The following is an 11,824-nucleotide window of genomic DNA, read 5'->3' as shown; positions in this document are numbered from 1 at the left end:
TACATTCTCATATGTAGGGGAAAAAGGCTCGCACGTACGCACGAGCTTGTGGTGTGATATCAAAGTTGATGTCTTAGCAGACCAATGCCTCATCCTGTCGCTATGAGCGCTTGATACAGAGCTGACCTTATGTAACTGGATACAGGTAGTTCTTGGGTGTGGACAATAGGTGTGAGTTCGTGCGTACGTGCGAGCCTTTTCCCCCTATGTATGAGAATGTAGTGTTACCAAGATGGGGAGATCTGTGCAACTATGCAGTAAACTAATTGAGCTAACTATTATCACAGAGAAGCCACATAGGTCTAGAAAAAACATATATCTAAAACCTATCCCCTTGTTATCACATTTTTCTCGATCTAAGGAGTTGCCACTGAAAAATAAAGCTGGAATCACGGCCCAAAAAGTAATAAACTCACAAGAGGGGTAGTAAATCCCAGCCAAGGAAGAATGATATTGAGGTCAGGGGACACAAAGGAAGGGGTAGGGCTATTCTCTGCAACCTGATGAATTATGATGAAAGTGAAAAGTAGAAGTCTTTTCTCAATCAGTATAATGTCCATATTGAATAGGCTTCAGTTTGGACGAGCTATCACTGACGAAGTGAAAATTATATAACGCAAGATTGCCTGATTCAAGTACACCCCAACACTGACTCAGCTCAAGTTTTTGTTGCAACAACAATAATCGGAATAAAGTTCGCCTTTATCATTCTCGATGATAAAGAAAAAAAGGTGAAAAAACAATAAAAACAAATACAATAAAAATGTTACCCACAAATTGTATTACTTGAAGAAGTGCCAGTGTCTGTCTCTTCAGGTATGATTAGTGTTAAGTGTATTACAATGGCACTCGCATTCTATACTAATTCAAGAAAGACTCCTACTTCTACATTTTGCTTTCATCATAATTTATCAGGTTGTATCCCCTGACCTCAGTATCTGTCTCTTGTGGCTGGGCTTTATTATCCTTTCTCCTCACCTTAATTCCATTATTTCTTGTGGTATAATAAAGACAGAAACCAAACTAAATATATATATATATTTAGCTTTATCATTTATGAGGGCCAGATGCATCTGTTCAGCATCAACATTTCATACAACAATTACAGAATATGGGCATATCAACTACTTCTTGAATGAAAAGTTTTATATGAACTATTTTGTTTGTCAAAATAACAGTAAAAGGTAAAAGAGTTTATTGTGAAAATATAGGCTTTTGGAGCTGAGGCGGGTGACCTAATGATTGCTAATAACGTGATATGATTACTTTCCACCTTAAGCTAACATAAGCTCTTAACTTTCTCATATTGTTTATATACGCTTAGCATAGTAAACGCTGAATCCTAGCGGCAAATACGTATGTGCAGACTTGCTTACCTTCACGGGTAGAATTTGAATCCATGCATTTTGGGTTAAGGAAAGCATGCTGTAGTGTGTGGTTTACTGAAATGGCGTTGAAAATCGCCTGAAACGCTCAGAATTAAAATGACAGTGCTTTTGGTACCAACAAAAATGAATTTGAATTTTGAATTTCAATGACCATCGGCTCATGGGCCGATAGTGTCGGACAGGTTGTCAATTACCCACTCAATAATTAACAAATGAATAGCAAAAAAGAAATCAGAAGGATGAAATACTGACTCTATCTCAAGAGCAAAATATTTTCAGCACTAGGTAAATACCGACATCTAATGAACTAATGCGACTATCTGGAATGTGTCAAGTAGAAAAATACTCATTCTAAATTCAAGGTTCTATCTCATTCTTAAGGTGAACCAAGTATATCCCAAACGAACCCCATCCCCCCCAAAGGAAAACCATCGGGGTGTTCCTTTAAATGGAATGACACTTTGTGAGTCTTGAGACTTTCAGGTCAAAAGCTGTCTACTTCCTGTTCTCATTACAGCAGCGGTAGATGTCAGTGGAGCTGCAACTACAAAGGGAATTGTCAGCCCTCGTCGTGGTACTTGATACTTCGGTCATTTTACAGAAGCAGGCCTTCTTTATTTCTCTAAGGAAGTCGTTCTCTAGGACCATTCACTGAAGATTCTAGTTATCTGAGGTCATACGAGTAAACAGCTCTGTAAAAAAATGTCCATCATCTCTTACTTGAAATATCTTCTGTGATGATGAAGGAAAAATGGTAGGGCACTGGCACGAGTTCAACTCAAAATGATGCCTAAGCAGAATTTCACTCTTTTAAAACATGTGCACTTCACAGACCGGATACATCATTTACTCAGAAGACATTAGTCTTTAGAGAAAGGCTGTTAATCACACAACACAATGACTATAGCGTTTCCAGTTGGTAACCAAACAGAATAGGCTACAGGATACGAACACAGTCGTTCTCTTGAGAACATGAAAGCTGACAAAACTTCACGGAAAACATTTAATAATTGGTTCTAAACAACCAGACTCTAAAAAAGCACACTAATTCTTGAATTGATGCTTGTGGGCAAGTAACTTGAGTGAGTACCAAATGCAGCCTTCAGGTGATAATGCTGTAGGCGTGGTTTAACTGTATCGTCGCATGTATGGCGGGATTTTAATCCTATTGTTTGAACTCACAGGCGACCGGGCAGCTCGAGACCTGTTCAAGCAGGCCTGTATGTATGTGAGGTGTCTTCGACATGGCCTGCAGGCTTATCCTCAGTCTATGGTTAAAAGTCGCAGGAGAAGCACCCATTTAGTAGGCGAGCACTATGTCAGATATCTGGGTGGATAAAAGATTTTGGAGTGAATTCATTGATATATACAAGCAACATCCATGTATATGGAATATTAAGAGCAAAGACTATTCAAACAGGAATATGAAAAATGAAGCATATGAGACATTGATGAAGAAACTTCTAGGGAAGGATAGGAGTGCTAACCGTGACTCGGTAACCAAGTAGATGAACAACATGTGCAGTTCCTTCAGAAAGGAAATGAAAAAGGTTGAAAATTCAAAGTCTGGGGCAGCTACAGATGTAGAGTCATCCATTCGTAGATAGTTGAAGAATCATGAGGCTCCCATACTAAATGAGACAACAGGTTTGTGTGTGAAAGTACTTTATCCATTCCTTTATCCAAACCCTTTTCCTCCTTCTCGGCTGCTTACGTTTCACAAAAGCTACAGTAAAAAGAGCTAGAATCTGCAGCTCCCTCTCTGATACCACATGCTCCATTGCTGGCCGAGACTCCGAGAGTAGACTAACCTGATTTCACTCAGGCCGCCTGTGTAATGTATGTGTACGGTCTGGTCGTCCAGCCACTGAAGCTCCGCCCCCAACCAGCGACCTGCAGGTAGTACCGTTGCCTGAATGGGGCCCCTAAAAATACTACCACCATAGGTCCTGCAAAGGCGACTAAAAGGACAGCTGCTGCCTTGCAGTCTTACTTTTTTAGTAAAAGGCTATGCCCACCACCAATAACTGTGGAAACTGGTGCCTTGCAGGTGGACTTTTCAGTCAAAGGCGAGGCCCACCACCAATAACTGTGGTTGATGACAGCAAGGGCATGTGGTCATAAAAATCCCTTTGTCAAATAACAAACCATGCCAGATGTTGTAAGGAAAGGCGAGTAAGGACAATGCTTTTTCCCTATTTTCATTGTATCCAATCATCAAGTCACGTTGTTCTTACTTCCAGCCGATAGAGCGTTCCGCCGCCTTTCCGCTGATGTATAACACATGCAATTCCATTATTTGTACGCCTTAATATATTTAAATGTATGTTTGTAAGAAAACACAAATCTACTGTCTCAGAGTCATTCCTCTTCACAGTGCGAGTCTGCACTACTTATCCGTCCGCACCTGTCTATGTCAACCCAGTTTGTCTGTAAATAAATCATCAGTATCCAGCTACCTGTCTTAATCTCTGGTCCTCACAGGCGCATCAGGCAACTGACCCCTTACTTAGTGTAGGGATAACGGTGGTAAAGAAGAACTGAGTGAGTGAGTAACCACGCTTTCCTTAGTATGATTATGTAAATCTCTGAATATTGGTCAATGACATAAAAAACTTAGAGAATAGTTTCATTTCCAGTGTATGTTGATGAGATATAGTTTCAACCATAATAAAAGATATCCAAATCTGATAAATAATATGTTATAAGAGTACTTGGACAAGAACTGCTTTCATTTCTTTGAAGTGTCAATTAATGTGTATTAGGTTTAAGGCTGGTTTAGAACATTGTTTTGAAGTGAGATGACTTTTCAATTTCTAAATATAAGTATGCTCGCAAAATATTAGCAGTTGTGGTGCACGATATTTAGAAAGCTTGGGTCCTGACAACCTCGGTATTTCAAAAAATCACAACCACACGATTGGCTGTTTACAAAAAAAGAAAAAAAATTAAAATCACTTGGCTTCAGTGGTGAATGATACGTCCGCTTTCGCGAACAAAGCTAATTTCTCTCTCTACTCTATGTTCTTTCTTAACTTTGAATTATGCTTTTGCGAATTCTGAACATACTTTATAGTCCAAGAGCTAGGGCACATTTATTTACCCAAACGATTGCAAAAGGTTTAAGGATATAATTTGTCTCTACATGACTAAATAGTCTCAGAAAAGCGAGTCTTAAAAAATTTCAGTGGTGGGCGTGTCTGTTATGACGTCATCAACATGGCCGCCAGGCGCACATGACCCAGCCCCATTCCATTGGCTACAGTCCTCTTATAATTAACCTAGAAAAATGGGACTCCTTTCAAAATGTTTCCAATAAAATTTAGAATCATTTTATTTCAATACATATTTACGTATCTGTAAATCTTTTTCAGGAAATTGTAATTATACGTAAAAAATTGGCGCTAGCTGGTGATACGTATAAAGTTTAATGAGAATTTACTCGAAAACCAAAAGATTTATGAAAAAATGAACAGGTACAAAAACGTTTCCTCTTTTCATGAGAATTCAAAAAATGTATATCAAAAGAAGGTTTAGATGAGCGGTATTGAGCAAAAAGATTAAATTACAGGCAGTCCCCAGGTTACGACAGTGTCAGCTTACGACGTTCCGAGGTTACGACGCTTGTCAATAGACGTTATTTCCAGGGTTACGACGCATGTTCCAGGGTTACGACACCTACAACGCTCATCTGGGAGATGAAATATGACACCAAAAATACAAAATAATCAATATCTGAAGGTTTTTTTGATGAAAAATGCCATAAGAATGCAGTTTACATAGTTTTCAATGCACCCAAAGCATTAAAAGTAAGGTTTTCTTAGGATTTTTGACGATGTTCCGGCTTATGACGATTTTCGGCTTACGACGCGTCTCAAGAACGGAACCCCCGTCGTAACCCGGGGACCGCCTGTATTGTTAAAGACAAGGTAACGAGGCAGTGACTTCGCACCTCAGGCCATTGGTATAGTGTATGGCACTTCACGTTGGCATACAGAGATGCTGTCTGCTGTAATTGATAAGCCAATGTAATATGAGGATTCATTTAGGGTCTTAGAAATCGAACTCAATCAGATATATAATCCTCCAATCCCTAATAAGGGTAACTGAAATGGGCAAATAGGGTTTACTTTTTTTTCCTCCACCAAATTTGCTTTTAATGGCTTTGCTGACAGTTTATATAAAACTCTTTCTGTTCTCTTGTACCTCATTCTTCTATTCATAAGGAAAGGAGCAACACTTCTATACATACATTAGATATCCAAAATTCTTTCCGCTTTTATTTGCACTTGTAAGAACCTGTATAAAAATAATTCAATGGATTTCCAAACCTTATTTTTCCTTTTTTCATTTGTGTAATTTTATTCTGCTGGGTAATCTCTGCTTTCATCTTTGCAGCTCTAGCTTTGTTGATGATACAGATTTTGCTGCCTGGGACAGAGATTAACATTTGACAAGTCTTTTCCTATTTATCAATACACTCATACAGTATATATATATATATAGTATATATATATATATATATATCTATATATATATATATATATATATATATATATATATATATATATATATACGTACATATATATATATATATTATATATATAATATATATATATAGATATATATATATATATTATATATTTATACTATATATATATATATATATATATTATCTATATATAGAATGTATATATATGTAATGATTACATAATAAAAAATATGGAATGTTAGTCCATATATATAAAAGACTAAAACTAAAGAGGTCAACCAGATTGCTTGCAGGAATGTGATCAGACTAGAGACGCTAAAGATGACGTATACAATAAAGTATGTAGGCTAAGTTGACATGCCGTCACCTGTAGTCATTCATTTGTTTTGAAACATTAGTCCAAGCTCCCTGCTTGAGACAACTACCGCGATCTATAATTCAAATGGCCTACGTGATCTATAGTGTGTCTCATTTTGTATGTATGTTCATATGTTCGAGCTACTGTCTGTTCCTTTATGACTTGTAACCGAGATGGTAGACAGAGCAGAATAGAGTTAGCTATCGTCATTAGGAGACCTGTATCTCTTTACCTAAGCTTTATCATGTAGAGAGAATAGAATTACCCATCATCATTGGCAGAAGCGATCAAGCTATCGTCATTAGAAGACTTGTACAATCATACCTGATCTTCACCATGTAAACTCAGAAGAATATATATATATTTTTTATACTTCGTGTTTCTACAAGAACCTCACCTCATCACCGAATCATCATGAGTTTAACACATTGTCGTCATAACCAAAGAAGATAATACCGACTTCGTAAGTGATCTAAAAACCCCAAGACACTCCCATGAATATGGAAGTGCAATACCAACCGACTTAGCGTAAGATTATCGCAAGTCTAACATAGGGCGCCTTATTATACAAGGCAACAGCCCTAAAAGTGGTGGCAGCGTACCAGAAGAACTATACAACGTCCTACAAAGAAAAGCCAGAATAATGAACAATGAATATCAGAAGTCAACAACGACGAAAGCAAGAGATTCTTCAAGCAACTTAGTATCATCGTTTAGTGAGCAATTTCAGTAGTGAATAACTTCAAGAAACAAACCCGACGTGTCCTTTCCCTACGGCAACGCAAGCTTCGTCTCTCATTAGAATCATTCAAGTAAACATCGTTATTGAGCGTTTCTGGCACTTCAAGAAACAAACCGAACGCGTCTGCAACATCGGATCTTCAAGGGCTCGAATCATTCAAACAAGGCGCACGGGGGGAAACTCAAGCCAAAAACCAAGTCATCCGCTAAATAGAGAAGGAGGGCCAAGGGCACATCGTTATCGGAACACCGTGACTTCCCACAAAATCAAGCTAAGTACAACCTTTTTATTCATTTGGAGTAACTTTGAGTGTTTCCTTTGCAGGTCTAATTTCGTTATTCCTGTGGCTGAAGTTACGAGACATTCTTAATCTTATTTTTTACAGAAATTATCTACATCATTGAGATTTCGCTACTGCGAGTTTTTATCTTTGAGTGTCTGTTTCCAGAAGTTCTACTGAAATATCATAATCATATACTATGTTAATTTTATCATTTTGGGTGATTATTAATCCCTTACGTAACAAATCATATTAAACAGTGAATATGCATTTACGCAGTGGACGTCTGTATTTATACAGATGCATAGATAATAATATTTCGGGTCATGACAATAAATGCTCCTTTGCAAGTCCCGATTGCAGTTTTAGCCTTGAGTTTTTTGAGTTATATAAAATATCGAACCTCAATGACTCAACTTAACTTTAAAAAATACGGCTGGATTGCAAGGAATAACATGTCTGTAAAAAAATTTCATTAGGCTAAATGCGCTGACCAGGATCCCTCACTATTTCAAATTTTAGCAAAGAATGAAGTAAACAACAGCAAGTACACGATAACACAGTAGAGATAACTTATTTTAATAGTAATCGCTCAATTCTCTATAGTTCGTCATTCATACGTTCGTTGTTTTATACATAACTAGCAGCAACATAATGCTAAAAACATACAATACGTTGTCGATGGTAATAAAGAGAAGGATCCTAATTATTACAAAAAGAAATAGGTAAACAGTAGCCCTTTCAGAAACAAACAAATCGTGCTTAAGCACTTGGGTATTGTGTCATCCAGTCAAGCGGTTAGGGTCAGTTAAATCTGCCGAGTGTTCAAAGCATAGCAAATTCCACGCAATACACGACTCTAGCAGAGTGGGGAGAGCGATGTTGAAAAAATTAAAAAGGAATTTCCCTATGCATCCCACGACCATATCAAGTAATCAGAGCAGGTTCTCGTTTTTTTTAATACCTAATTTATTATAAGTAGTGGTGGATTAAGCCCAACTGTACGCGCCGTAAAAATTAGAATATCTTGTTTTATTCCTTTAGTACACGTAATATCCTGTATTTACGGACTCACCGTCTGTTGTTCGAACTTCCCTAATGAGAAGTCCGGATAAGCGAGCGCTTACAGATACCTCTATAGTTATAAAAAACATTGATCTGTATTTATCCTCCTGCAAAATAAGGCGTGTTTATCAAAGGAAAATCCTATAAACCTTCAAACATATTAAAATCCGTTTGAACAAAAAGAGACAGTTAATCAAATAATAACTTATATAGAGGAACTATACATTTGTCTCATAAATCGTAACATTGTTCAATGACCCAACAGAATTCTCCCACAACCGCAGTCGCAGTTTGCACGCAAAATCTCGAGAAGCATGCACCCTCGAATGTCTTAGTGCGTGTAAAAAGACCTTGCTGGGAAATGAAATTTTAATCCTTCCCGACACTCTGAAATATAACGATTTCCGCGAACAAAGCCCTAGACACGGTTGACTCGCAGCAACAAGTTAATCTAGTAATCCACAAAACCTATACATATAAATATCGCATTTTTTTTATTGTTGCTAATTTTTAATCATGCCCAATCAGTCGTAGATGAATCTCTTATACTCTATCTAAAGTAATATCCGTAAAGTCATTCAAGCAGAGGTGATTCAGCAGAAATTTTTTTTTATCTTTTCTCTGAATACCAGGAAGTTTCTCCACTAGCGAGTGATCTCTGGGAGAAAAACGGATGTCATTGAAAACAAAATACGGTCTAAGGACAAACATAAAGCTATATATGTACCTTCGTATAGACTCTCAATGAAATTTCAAAATAGAGATAAATGACGAAGTTGAAAAATGTTAGTAATAGGAGTCATTAGGAAATCAAATAAGCCCATATAATTTTTCCCTCAAACGTCATGCCATAAAAGATCGGACTTGGCGTATCTGCGTAGATTTCTGTCGCTTAAACAAGGAAACGACTCCCGATAGTTTCCAGTGCCATGTACCGACGACATCTTATCTTTATCAGATACCATTACCTAAGTGATTGTACCTCATACTCCATTTTCAGCACACTCAGGGGACATTATCAATTTTTACGTATGCCTCCGGCTTACGTTGCGCCCCAATTACAATATAGTGTTTGGAGACTTTTAGGGGATACCCAACATGCTTAATGGTTGGTCTTGTAATCTTTTCTAATACCTTATTAGTACATTCACATAAACTAGAGCTAGTGCTACAGAGACAAAGACAAATAATCTCAGAGTAAAATATCTAAATGTGAGTTTTTAAAAACCGAACATGTTTATCTAGGTTTTATGTGTCTAGTCAAGGTCTTAAAGTAGTCCATGGTAAGGTGTCGGCTATTCATAACTTCCGGTACCTATTAAAGTAAAAGGGGGATACAGCACTTTTGCGCTGTAGTGGGTATTACAATCGTATGTAAATATGTAACTCTTCAATCATGACAGCTCCTTTAACAGATCTTACGAAGAAGGGCGTAGATTTATTATGGTCTGAAAAGCATCAACAGGCGTTCGATATCTTAAAAGCGGATAATGCAGCTCACCTAACTTAAAAATCCTGATTTAAATAAGGAATTTTTTTTATTGCAATAGACGCCTCAGACCAAGGGGTAAGAGGGGTATTACTTCAGTAATATGATAAACAGTTCTTCCCTATAGCATTTTATTCACGTAAACTAAAGCAATCTGAAAGTAAATATGCAGTAATAGGCAAGGAAGGGCTAGGTATCGTTAACTTACTAGTACATTTCAAGTTCATAATCTACGGCTATCCTGTTAAAGTCCTCACTGAGCATAAGTCACTTACCGAGTTTTTCAAAGGCTTTAATCACAGTCCAAAAGGAACTCGGTGACAAATGATCATTCAGGTCTTTGGAGCCAAGATAAGATATCTACCTGGGAAAGCAATTATCATAGCTGACGCATTATCCCGCAACCCCGCACCATACTGCAAAGAACCATTAATTAGACTAAAAGATATAGAAACATCCGAGCCTATTGTTAAAACCGTATCTAAACAAGAAAATTCATTAACCCAAGAGATCGCAAGCATTGAATATCTGGGTTGGAGCGCAGAACTGTTACAAACTGAACAAAGCAAGGGTCAGCAGCTAAGCAAAAACAATAAACACTTCGAACGGAAACAGGGTCAGCGGCTAAGCAAAAAACAATAAACACTTTGAGCAGAAACCCTACAGCAAAAGTATATTTAAAGTATGTGTATCAGAATAATGTAATCAAATGTAATATTATATGTAGGTCCGTGACGAGGAAAACCCGAAGAACACAGCAGGTGACTAACGACCAGGTAGTAGTAATAATCTCTTTCATACCAATCGTCCTAAACTGGTTGCATTCCGTCATCCAGGGTTCTCTATTATGTCACAGAAAGCCAAATCACTGTTTTACTGGCCTACGATGCTTACAGATATAAAAAGCACATAACTAATTGTAACACGTGTCATGAAAACAAGGAATATCCTGTGCCAAATCAATCCTTGAAAGAATATACGTAGAATTATTAACAGAATTACGAGTCTGACAGAGGGAATAAACACTTCTTAGTGTTAATAGTTCCTTGACACATTATATAGAATTAATAGCACTAAAAACAAACACCACAATTGAGTGCATTAGGAATATTTATGAGTGCTAAATCAGTAAACATGGAATTCAACACATAATAATCTGTGACTCGGGTGGTGTAAATCAATAATAATCTCCATAACTCGTTGTGTGAATTCCTATCCATTAAGAAAACCAATAATATATTTTATCACCCAGTCAATCGGTTTGGTAGAATAAGAGATAAATAAGAAAGTGTCAACGTCTTACGAGTTACAACTCGTGATATTGGATCCGAACTGGATTATAGCGGTTCTCGCGGTTTTAAATACCTTTATCATTCATATCTTGTATCTATAGAATTGATACCGCAAGTAGCCTTATACAGTACGCCGCTAGAAACACTTTCAACTATTCAAGCAACATTAATTTCCAAATCCAACCATTAATTTATCAAATATATATAAAAAAATATATTAATAAATAAATATAAAAAATAAAATAAATATGGATACAAGTGGAGTCAATACAATACACTCCGTAAGAAGTCGGAAGGGTTACAAATTATAATAAAAAAGGAATCACGATAAAATCAATAAGCAAAACGTAACCATATGTTAATTAAATATCCAAATATATATGTGTAAAGATTTGAACTCTAACTTAATGCTTTAGTAATGACAAATAAGCTAAAAGTTCAAACACATATCAAAACCTACTGACATATTGTCTGTCCCGGTGATTTATATTCGTAGTCAATGAAAAAAAAAAAATAATAATAATAAATAAATAAATAAAATAAAATAAAAGAGATTTTAAAGTCAGGAAGTCTAGAAGTGAAAATGTTATCTATGGAATAATCCTATATGAATCTTATACAGGGCTAATAATATATATAGAATTTGTATGGAAACCTTTTTCATTAGTTTGAATAAGGAATATTGAATTTAACATAATTACATTTATTTATAATCATG

The sequence above is a fragment of the Macrobrachium nipponense genome, chromosome 41 (assembly GCF_015104395.2).
Source record: "Macrobrachium nipponense isolate FS-2020 chromosome 41, ASM1510439v2, whole genome shotgun sequence".
NCBI classification, from domain to species: Eukaryota; Metazoa; Arthropoda; class Malacostraca; order Decapoda; family Palaemonidae; genus Macrobrachium; species Macrobrachium nipponense.
Note: the sequence above shows the minus strand (reverse complement) of the source record.